This window comes from Poecilia reticulata, linkage group LG11 (assembly GCF_000633615.1).
Source record: "Poecilia reticulata strain Guanapo linkage group LG11, Guppy_female_1.0+MT, whole genome shotgun sequence".
In the NCBI taxonomy this organism is placed as follows: Eukaryota; Metazoa; Chordata; class Actinopteri; order Cyprinodontiformes; family Poeciliidae; genus Poecilia; species Poecilia reticulata.
In genome coordinates this window covers 17,350,594-17,362,781 of record NC_024341.1, presented here as the reverse complement: position 1 = coordinate 17,362,781, position 12,188 = coordinate 17,350,594, and the positions used below count along the sequence as shown (strand labels likewise).

General features: G+C 35.1%; 1 protein-coding gene and 1 long non-coding RNA gene across 9 annotated transcripts in view; one reads left to right on the top strand and one right to left on the bottom strand.

Moving 5' to 3' along the window:
• Positions 1-4,275, bottom strand: part of LOC103472498 (myocyte-specific enhancer factor 2D homolog) — a 40,642-nt gene extending 36,367 nt beyond the window's left edge. For 4 of the 7 annotated variants that reach the window (XM_008422188.2, XM_008422192.2, XM_008422193.2 and 1 more), the window contains exon 1: positions 4,088-4,273. The gene's annotated coding sequence lies outside the window, so the exon portion shown is untranslated. Of the gene's footprint in view, positions 1-4,087 lie in introns of all 7 variants that reach the window. The other 3 variants (XM_008422191.2, XM_008422194.2, XM_008422189.2) reach the window with 2 other exon arrangements.
• Positions 3,557-12,089, top strand: LOC103472499 (uncharacterized). 2 transcript variants are annotated; one of them, XR_534871.2, is made up of 4 exons: positions 3,557-3,667; positions 7,642-7,752; positions 8,640-8,663; positions 10,358-12,089. It is a non-coding gene; the product is annotated as an uncharacterized LOC103472499 (long non-coding RNA). The 2 variants fall into 2 exon arrangements; XR_534870.2 differs by lacking the exon at positions 3,557-3,667 and adding an exon at positions 4,357-4,430.
• The last annotated feature ends 99 nt before the right edge of the window (positions 12,090-12,188 follow it).

The following is a 12,188-nucleotide window of genomic DNA, read 5'->3' as shown; positions in this document are numbered from 1 at the left end:
AAAAATTCTAAATATAAATATTTTTATGGAGAGTATTTACTTGCAGAAAATAGAAAATGGTCAAAATTAAGGGTGGAAGAAGTTTTATTAGGATATTTTGTGGTACTTAGAATAAAAGTGACAATAAGAAATGTTTATTATTGCTCATTTTTTTTAGATAATTTCACAGCTGTAACTCCATGGTAGATTAGTTCCAAAAACACAAACACAGTTCTTGAAACACAATAAAATAATATGCTTCTTTAGGACTTGAGTTAAATAAAGAAGTGTTATTTGCAAACAGTAACTGCATTTAATCATATTTTTTATATTTATTGATACTATAGTTGAACAAACATTGGAGAAAATAGTAAAAATAACAATCCTGACAATACGGACAGTTTGGGGGGATTTTAAACATCATTAATTAAAATTTATTGTGACAAAAATAAATCAAAATTCTTACAGATTATCATGATAAATGCCCACCCCTAGCCAAAAGACAAAAAAAATTGTTTTCAGACTTCAAATAATGTTAAGAAAACTACTTAGTATAAATTTATTAAAATACTACGATTTTAACGTAGAGTTCAGAGGGACATCGCAATCCCCAACATTCACTTCACTCATCAATAAACTGATCGCTGAGGGTTTTCATAACTGCAGATTGTAACGCGAGTCCATCTGCAGGGATGCCTCACAGCAGCAGATCACCTTATTAAAGTGGCCTACTTCAAGCCCAGCAGCTTGGGTATCTGCCCAGCTAAGGAAGTGAAACTCTGGACTCTGAATTCATCAAAACCAAGCCCGGCTGGCACCTGTTTTCTGCTGCAGGTACAGCTGGCCTGCCGTAAATAAGATCATGCAAATATCAGTGGCATGGCTAGACCCTTGCTTGTCAAATGTCTTTCTATAAAATCAAATTTACTTTTGCATCAATTCAAATTGTGCAGAAGCAGAGCTAAGCAGGAAAATATCTCAACCTCTTTCTAACAATGAGCCTTCATTAGAGAAATGGAAATAAAGCGCAGCTTTGAATAGACATCCGCCTGTCTTTGCTATTCTTTTAACTCAAAGAGAGAAACTGAATTGACCCGCATAAGGTCCAGAATCCAACAATATCTAGAAATAATTTCATGTTTATTTTCAGGATTTTACTACAATGAAAAAGAATGACAGCTGAATTTATTTTTGCTTCATGGCAAAATATTCTCTATCGCTGTTTTTAAATGGAGAAAATATTATACTTTACAATTGCAAACATAACTTTATTTAATATGACATGTCACGGAGGGCAGAACATGTGATTAACAATTAATTTTTTTAAATAAAAAATTATCTTTTATTGCTTTTTACAGATTATTAATGCTCTTTTATATGAAAGTGATATTTTTTCATCACTCTTATGGAGATTGTAATTCAAAGTAATTGTAATTCAGCAGCTTGAAGATGAAACTATTATTGTTATTTCTGTTTTATTGACTATCAAATGCTGCATATCAGACATTGAATAAGTTTAATTCAACTCCCAAAGAGGATTAAGTGTTAAAACCCTGGTTTCCCCCAGGGCTTTATAAGCCTGGCGGGCCACCAGGCTTTACTTGCACCCCCACCAGGCTAAGAAATGTTTAATTTGGATGAAACGACTTAAACAACTTTTTCTTGTTTCCCTTTTTTAAGACTTTACAGTTGGTGTTTAGGTATTGCCAACACTGTCTTCCAGTAACACATAATCACCTAGTCATATTTTCACATTTCTTGTAAACTTTAAAAAATTTTAACTCAAAAACATGATGGGCCTACGAATGCTAGCGCTCCTACCACCAGGCTTAGCAAGTTTTCTGCAGGAAACCCTGTAAGTGTTGCACTGACCTGCGTCCTGAGTGATTCGATTGGGTCCAGATGGTGCGAAAAATGTGTGAATTCACAACAAATAAACACACTAAGGAGGTGATTGTATCTGCATTAGATTGGCAGGACACACTGAAGGACCAACAACAACACAATTATTACCTGAACATCTTCAACAACAACCAAATAAAATGTTTTTATAACATCTGCTGCCAAAAATCAGTGCTGATGTCAGTGGATTCAAAACTACAACACAGTTTTATTTGTTGGAATCCTCCTCAGTAAAAACCATCTTCTCCGAACAGTCAGCATTTAATTGAACAGTTGATATCAGGACACTATAAGGGTGATTTTTTTTTTTTTTTTTTTTTTACTGTTGTTTTTGGAGCTGATTGAACTGCTGCGGTCACCACACTATAAATTATTCATGCGAAGCACAAAATCTCTGGAATGTTCTGACACATTTAAGCAGTGCATATTATTAAACGAATAAAATTGTGCAAGCGAGTTGACAAATGCTTAACTGCGATGTTGTTTTATGGGTTTAAATCTATGCGCACTGATGCTGAGCTTTGTAAAGTCCCACACTATTTATTCTCTATTTCCTCTTTATGTTTTCTATTATCATACAAAGGTGAGAGTATAAACAGTTGGTAAATAACTCAATAAACCTGAATCAGATGAAGATATGGCGCTAATACCAGGTCTGAGCAGAACCTTTGCAGAATGGTTTGGTCTGTTGATTTAGCTCGTTAGTAGCTTCTTGAACGACCATTCATGTAGCCATTAGGGATTGGGATATATTTCTGAACTCTTTATGAGTTAAAATCAAAATATTGTGTTTTTTAAAAGTGAAAATGAACTGGTTTGAGGTCTGAAAACACTGCTTTTGTGTTATTTTGACCATACTCCAGTTTCTACAAATGGGATCTATGCTAATGGATAATAGAAACGGTTAATTTCTCTCAAATGCATGCCTCAAAAATATATATAAAAAGAAAACATTTGAACAGAGACCGGAGTTCCTGCAAATCTTCACAATAACAGCCTTAAGGATATTCATCCTTTTTTTATGAACATCAACAAACATTTCTTAAAGTGTTTACAGTAATCTGAAAGCTGGCTGTATTGTCTGTAGACTACAATTTGTCATTGATGTTTGATAATAAAAATCTGCCCATTTTGCTATTAAATAATAATAATATTTAATGATGTGGATAATATGCTGCAGGGTCCATTCTTAATCATGTAACTAACTACAATCATTTTTCAAATTATGAACACAGTTTGACAAAAATCCCTGATAATGTGCACAGCCATGATGAATTTGCACACAATAATCACCATGAAAATGTTGTATTCTTTACATTATTATATCGTTAATAAGAAAAAAAATCGAGCATCTGGATTCATCATACTGCCCTGTGCATAATGAGTGGTCCAGTTGGTATCTGCTATTTGATTGAGGTACAGTTAGCACTACTGTAAACTAAGACCATGCAAATACCAGCAACCCAGCTTGACCCCTGCTGCATGAAACTCTGCGTGATTTTTCTGCATGAAATCTGAACCTACTTTAATATTAATTTAAATCCTCCAGAAGCAGAACTAGGAAGGAGGATATTAGTATTCTTCCTCAGGGCCTTTACAGTAATAAGCTTTTGTTACAAGGTTGAGTGAAAAAAAAAAATGCAATATCTTTATTATTTGCAGTAGGAATCTGATATGTGGGGGGCCACATGAGGCTAATAGAGTTTTTCTACAAGGAAAACAAAGTGTGATGAAGGCGATGACAGATGGAGTCTGGAGACTGAACAGGCCAACTGACGGCAGACAGGTAAACCCTTCAAGATTTAATCTGACACGCTGGGAGCTCAGTTTGCTGTCAGATTTTGTCCCGATTTTAGCGGAATTAAATATCATCAACTGAGCCCCTTTTACTGGCGCTTGCTTGATAAAGTAAAAGGCCAAAGTAGCGTTACTGTACCCAGGCCATTTCACAATTTTTCTAGTTACGATTCCGACTCGACAGCCATTACCTTCCTCACTCCCTCCGTGTAACTCGGCAAGACGAACCGGACTACGCACTACTTTAGAGGAAATCATGAATGCTTCCCGTTATAATATTAACTGTATGTCTACGAGTAATTAATTATGAGGAGCAGGATTGTCGTTTTGCTATAAACGGATAATAAAACGAGTTTTCCACCGTGAAAGGAAATAAAGACGCAGGAAGGAAATGTATCACTCCACTTACCCTGAAATATTGCTGATAAACCCCGAAATTAGCCCTGCCGCCGCCTTCTTCGGAGTTGACCCGTCTTAACTAAGAGGCAGTATACAATCGCGTTGAAGAGGCGTCTCTATTTACACACATCCGCGGCATTTTATTCCACTTTATATTGATGTAACCACACTGTCTACTCAGGCGACACAAGCGTACCCAGTGTACGATCGGCGTCATTGACGTTAGCACGTGATTGACTTGTGAACAACCCAATGAGAGACTTCACTGCAAAACTGAGGACCAATCAGATTTCGGGAACGCATGTGAGGGGCGGGACTGTAAGAGAGGACATGACGGAGGCGGCCATGTTCTGGTATGGTGTTTGTATCCCTCCGCCGGAGTATTTACCTTTTGCATGATTTTGCATGTGGGGAAAATGTCACTGTAGCCCTGCTGTTCGCTGCCTGCTTTCCATAAGACAACCCGCTAGGACATTTGTTTTTCTCCTCGGTTACTACCACACCACTGTTAACACAATATAAACAAAAAGAATTGCGTTTCTATGTTTTAGAACAGGGAAATGTTGAATATTCAAGAGTGTTTAAGTCTCGTGCTCATTTTAGACCGCTATGTCAAGCCATTAAATATTCATAGATTTTTTTAAATTATCTTACTTAATTACACCCTGTCACTGTTCACATTTATATGCAGAAATAGATAACTAATCCAAATAATTATTAAGGTATTTGATAGCAAACCAGGCTGTGCAACTAAAACGTTGATTGTTTAGCTCACTTGAGTCAATATTAGCTACAAAAAGATCTACCATAGTGATTTGCAGTTTGTTTCAATTCAGAACAACCACATCCAGTTATACAGAGTTATTACTAACGTACGATAATTCATACCAGTACAGTAGCGTTATTTAGACAGATTCAAAAACATACATCCCAAGGCAGTCATTATATTTTAATTGCATTATACGATAAGTTTCAGTTTATCGTATAATGTACGATAAGCTGAAACCCAGTTAGGGCTTAAATGTTCCTTTTTTTTAAAGAAATTTGTAAATATTATTGTTGAATGTTATTATGTAAATATTGATAACAAATAACAATTTTCCATTATAACAATGTTCTCATCAGTCTTCGTACACCTTTGAATTTTAAATGTCAATTGTTGAAGCAAAAAGGGACAGATGATAGAAAATTTGAAAATTTTCTATCATCTACTCATAATGTACTGTAAGAAAACATGACAGAGATCAGAAATTGATATCTACCAGCAAAAGGTCACTTTTTTTTTCCTGACCGTTAGAAGTGAATAACACCATCGTAAGAAAAGAGCTGTCTGACTTTAAAAAAAAGAAAAAAAGACTGTAGCAGGCAGCTAATGAGTCTAGCAAAAGATTTAAAAAGGTCTCAAATTAATCTGAAATCAGACATTTCACTGTACTGAAAATAGCCTATAAGTGGAGGACATTCAAAATAACTGCAGATATCCCAAACTTTGGCCACCCAACCAAGTTCACCCAGAAGGCAGACTGCAAGATGCTAAAAGAAGCCTACAAAAATACTAAAAATGTCACCACCTTGACCTAAAGCAGAGTTTTGCTTCAGTTGATATTAAAGTTCTTATCTGTATTATCAGAAAGAGACTATACACGTTTACAACTTCCATGGAAACAGTCCAAAAAGAAAAACTTTATTGTCTAGGAAAACACAAAGGCCAGACTGAAATAAGCTATCGAGAATATATACATAAACCAGGACTTCTCAAATAATGCCTGAAACTTTAATTATTTGGACAGAAAAACAGAGGAGAGGTTTGGTATAATGATTTTGCAAAATCCTGGATTTTTAAACAATATTTGTGTAGGCGAGGCTAAGCCACAAAAGTGATTGCTAAAGAAGAGTGCAGCTTATAAAATATGAGTTTCACTTTTGAAACTGAAATACCAAAAAACTGGATTTTGATATCCTATCTTATTGAGAATCTAATTATCATGGACTGTTTTAATCTGACAGCCTAAAATATATTTTTTATCTTGGTAAGAAATACAAATAATATGAAGAATATCACATAATTTCATATTACTATATTGTATCCTCTGCTTAGCAGGGGAAATCTGTTGGCCTGCAGTGATAAGGCTTCCACTGACAAATTAAAATGTAACCCCTCATTTCACTGTGAAACCTGGTGATGGCAGTATTATGCTATGGGGAGGCTCTTTCATAACAGCTGAAATAGAAAAAAATAGTTTTCAAAAGCATTGAGTCAGGGAGGCTAAATATAAATGCACACCACACTTTTCAGACACAGTAGATTTTTAAAAAATGCAAAAATATGTTTTATGTTTTTTTTCCCTTCACAGTTATCTACTGTGTTGTTCTATCTGTTAGAATCAGAGAATCTGAATAAAATACAACAAAGTTTCCAACATGTCAAGAAGTTGAAATGACATTTAGATGAAAGTGATGAACTCGTTTGTGTCCTTAAAGTTTATACCCAACATGAAGAGATGTTTCACATCTTACAAATTAGAGCCAACAGTATTCATCTTTCCCTGCATACTCGTCCTAGTTAAAGAACATGCAGTGGATCAGCAGGGAATAGAAAAGCTGACAGGCATAAAGCACATGACATCTTGGAGAATAAAAGGCCTCTTGGATTAGACACACAGTGTCAGAGCTTGGCTCGATTTGTTCGGATTAAAACGCATAAATCACAACCCCAAAAAAAGAATATAGATGAGTCAGGGTGAGATTTTGTAGGAATTGCTCAAGGAGGAGACATCAGTATAGATAGTGTGGTATAACAAGAAACACATATAGAGGAAAGAAGCTGCAGCAGGGAATGAAAATACAGGACAGAAATCCTGCAAATGTTGAAACATCGCAGACATATATAAGAAATTAAAGGCTTGATTATAATAAACTGGGCAGGACTGTATTCATACTAAAAACTGCATTAAGAGTGATGAGTTTTTATTTGGATTTTTGTATTCAGTGGACATGGAGTCAGTCAATAAGATGAAGCATAAATATTCAAATTCAAAAATACTTTATTAATCCCAAAGGGAAATTAAATGTTGTTGTAACTCATAAAGAGTTATTGAAGATAGTGAAGGCTGTTGTCAGCGTTGCATGACTGGCACCAGATTGTAAAGGATTTATATATGATGGAAATTATTTTTTTTTTCAGGTAGCAAAATTGGAGAAGATCTGAGTTAAATGAAAAAAAATATTGTGGTAAATCAGCTAGGATTTGTGCAACTCTGTACTAACTGTATTGCAATTTGAGCTATTTTGCATTTTCTTTGTTTAAAAAAAGTTAGGAAAAAACAAAATATTTATTTTTAAAAATCTGCATTAAGTGTGCTGGTTCCTCATAATTTGTTATTTTTGTCCTTATAACGGAAGATCTATTGATTAAACCTGGATCAGTTTGACACCCAGACCAAATTAATGTTGGTTTAAAAGCAAATATTCAAACATAGAGAGGAAGTTACATTATTTTTAAATCTCCTCGTTCAGTTGTGCTGGCTTCAAAACAAGCAGCTCAATAAGCCTGTGTATTGTCAGATAAGAGCGTCTGCATCCATATGTGAACCGGAGAGGTCATCAGATGCCTGGAAATGTGCTTTATGTTCTCCACTGCAACAACAACAACAAGCCAAAGTGCACTTCATGCAGGTCTGTCCCACTCTGCTGCCCACACACACTCCACGCTGCCACCCACACACACTCCACTCAGCCGTCATGCTACTCTCCCATGAACTCATCTTTATCACAGAAACCTGAGCCACTTGGTGCCCTCAGAGCTCACAATGCAGTGGGGATTTATTTACTAATTCCTTATGTTTTTGTGTTTTAGATTAACAAGTTGTAATATTAGACAAAGATGATCTGAATAAATCCAAAACCATTTCAAATGAAGGAAGAAAGCTCTCAAAAAAAAAAAAACCCTAGCCTGGTTGGAAAATCGCTCCCTAAACCTAATAATTGATTGAGCTCCCGTTGGAGGCAACAGCTGCTGTCATGTGGTGTTTTTTAACGTGAGCGGCTGGTTTGAGGACACATCACAGCTTCTCAGTTGGATTCTGGGTCACCCTGTGTCCAGGCCGGGGGTCTGCAACATTTACAACTGAAAGAGAGACATTTTGTCGTCAGGAAAGATAAATAAAACTCATTAGGGCTTTCACATGACGTTTTGAAAAAATAACTATCTACTTGCAATTTTTAAAAACCAAGCATTTCATTTATATCTTTAGGATTTAAAATAAATGTAATGATAAAATACAATAGATTTTTATTAAGCACATTTTATTAATAACTATGTTATTAAAAGATTGGAAGATTAATATCTGAGCACCAACTATAAAGTCTTAAAAAAATGCAAACATTAAAAAAAACAACCAAAATAAATAAGCAAAGCTAAGCCTGGTGGGGGGACAAGTAAAGCCTGGTGGCCCGCCAGGCTTATAATACACTGGGGGAACCTTGACATAGGCAAGAGTTTCAAGGAGAAACTTAATTTGTCACTCAATCCAAAATAATATGTCTTGTGTTTAATCCCACAGGGTGGATTGGAAAAAAAAAGAAAGGTAAGATACTCCACATCTTTTTTATGATGGCAGTAAAAATTATAACTCTTTCTCTTCTTAAGTGGCAAAAAAGATTTAAAAATGTCTACATAATGGAAAAAAATGACTGCAAAACTAGATTTATTTACAGAGTTCTGGACTCCTGTCATTGACCACTTTGGCTGGAAATAATTGTTATAATTGCTGTATATATTTATTTTTAATTACAATTTATTTCTGAATTGTGATAACATTTTGGAAAATGTTCAGCTATTTATTTTATTTGATTGGAAAACTATTTTTAAGTCAATTACTTTAAGAGTTGCTATTTGTTATTTTTGTTCTTACTGCACTTTGGTGCATCTGCATATTGAAAGGATGAAAAAAAATGTTGAATAAACATTAATGACAAGGAAAGAAGATCTAAAAACATTACTAGTACTTTTAGTGTGGAAATTCAGTGCAAATATATATAAAAAAAAGACAAAAGATTCTCATCTGTTCAGTCGCTTAACTCTATAAATCATTCATCCTTGAAAAAGTTCCTGACTTTGTGAATTTATCTAGTTTTGGGTGCAAAAAATTCCACTTTTCTACCAGCAGTCTATCAAAATTACCAAAGATAAAACAGTTTTACAAATAAATAGTAACTAAGAATCAACTGATTCCCAAAGTAGCTGAAAACCTGGGGTAATTGCTGAGGGTCAATTTGTGTTGGGTTGAATCTTTTGCCCTTTGCTGTGAATTAAAATTGCTGCAGCAGTCTAGTCATTTGGGCCACAGGGGTAAATCTGCTGCTCTCTCAACAAAAAGCAAGAAAATATAGAAAACCACTCTGCAGTTGCAGCTCTTTAAAAGTTTACGGTCATTCCCACAAGTTTAGAATATATCTCTTGAAGATCTTTGTGTAAGATTACATTTTTATTTTCGTCTTTTGCCCTTTCAAAATGAGAAGAAGGAAAGACGTTCCTAAGCAAAAGTTTCAGACTGTGCATGTCAGCTTTTAATCCTCCTCTCTTTTTCTAACAGCTGAAGCTCTTTCAGTTCCTCTTTGGAGTCATTTCAGACATTTTTCTTGCAAACGGCTCCTTGTTCTCTAAGAAACTCTCGCCATCTTGTGTGCTCTGTTCTTTTGGGGTCTGTTTTTAATCAATTGTGGGTAGACGGACAGTTTAGAGTCATGAGAAAACCTTCGTTTTGCACCCCTTTGTAGGAAGGCAGATACAGATGTTTCCTGTTGTAAAAACCACCTTGATCATCTTTTTAACAGCCTTTGTACCATTTGCAAAAACTGGATCCCTCTTTGCTTTTTCCACAAATAAAACATGATTATTTAATCATTTAATTTGTGTTGGAACACAGCAAAGTGACTACAGAATACAATCTTCCTCACTGACTTTATCTTTTTGCAGCTTTTCTTGGTTCTTTGACAGTCTGCTTCAGTTTTAAATTTAAAGCAGATTGTTGAGATGAGATTTCAGGCGTGAGAATATCTGTGAAGATTTGAAATCTGGGTCACGCTGTCTTTTCTAATGAGGATTTAATAGAAACACGTCCCAGATGACAGAGGTGGAAAGAGGACGAAAATAATGTACTTAAGTAAATGTACCGTTACTTTGGTAGAGGTTTACTTAAATGCAATTTAAGTGATCAGTGTAAAATATTTAGATCTGGACTATGAAATGAATTTCATTGTAATTCTGCTGAATGTTTAGGTTGTTTTCTTACTGGAAGATGAACCTCTCCTCCACGTCAAGGATTATCCTGATCCACTTCTCTGTGTCCACAGAAGAAAGCATCCCCACAGCATGATGCTGCCACCGCTGTGTTTCAGCAGATCAGCTAAGTTAATAGCTCTGAAACAAGAATTTCAGTCTCTAAATATGCAAAACTAATAAGGTTTGCAGCTGTTACTGCATCATATGTGCTCCTCTTTTACAGATTTGTAACCCTGCACATTTTCCACTTAAGTTTAGCACAGAAAACCACAGTAGAACAAATTAGATTTTGTGATAATTATGTGACAAAATGGGAAAAACATAACTATTTTAGCAAGTGAAGAAAAATGTCTTAATGCACCTGAAACAAATATTTATTTCTACATATGGAAGAGCTTTTAAACTGGCCTGACAAGACATAAATCATCATAAAATTATTTATAAAGTTGTTTTTACTTTAATGTCTGAAAATCTGGATTAATCTGGTGAGAAACTACATGTGTGCATTGATGCCTCCTTGGTTGATCAAATAGAAACTTTTGTTTTATCACCATTATTTTTAACTTGTCAGTCCTTATGAATGGTTGCATTTCCACTCTGGTCTGCTAAGAGAAAATTGTTCCCATTTTATTTAACAGCAGACAGACAAAAACACTAAGCTATCATTAGTGTTTAACTTTCTCCCTTTTGTTTAAAACACAAACTGAAGCCTCTTTATTATTAAGATTTTAATTCAAAAAGGCTTAAAAACAACAAACTGATTAAATTGTGTACTTTTCACAATCCTAGCTTGGTTTTTGGTCATTATTCTTTCTGATTGTTGTGTTATGAAGCACTTCTTCACTTTTACCTGATGACAACGAATGAACTCGTCTTAAATCAGAGACAAAAATAAAATAATGAATATTTAAAGGAGTTTAAAGAGGAATCATGACACTGACAGCTGAAGTTTCATTTCATTCTATTATTACATCCAAAATGCAAAATCAGAACCCTTGAACTTGCAGTTTTGCTTTGTGTGTGCTGTCAGGTCTCTTCTACCCATTTTCATGATGTGTTGTCATGTTTTATAGCTAATAACTGCAGACTCTGAACGTGGGGAAGGAGCAGAGCAATTTAATGATAAATAAAAAAGGAGAATTCACAGAGAAGGATATGGAGGAATCAGCAATGAGCCATGAAAACCAGGGAGCCTATATTCTGCAGGAGGAATAGAGGATGATCTTAAATATTAGACACATGTGAGGAAACCAGGGGGGTAAAGGACAATTGTGGAGGGGAGCAAAACAGAGAGACTGAGAGATGACGAAGAAACTAAACTAGACACAAAGAAAACTACTGACCAAGAGGGAAATATACTAACACTGACCTGAAGGACAAAATGAAACACAATGGTGGCTTCAAGAAGCTTTTCTACAGCTATCGACACAACAAAGTCAAAACATGACTTATTGAAACACAGATATCGAGATTGGTTACACAACATACATGGATTTAGTGAGGTGGGAAAGAGTGTTGTTTTTTTATTGTTTGTGACATATATGGCGTTTTTTACACTTGTTTTAGGTTATGTGTAATACGTTTATAATGTTCTTATAAGGAACACTGTCTGGCTATGGATTACTTTCCTAAAAGACAGTGGGATTTAATGAGTTTCAACTTAATCCTTCTACTTTTCTTAGTAAATAAACTGTTTGCAATATATGATTGTGGAAATTGATCAAGCAACAAATTGACCAATCAACCAATCATCAACCAACCAACCAACCAACCAACCAACCAACCAACCAACCAACCAACCAACCAACCAACCAACCAACCAACCAAC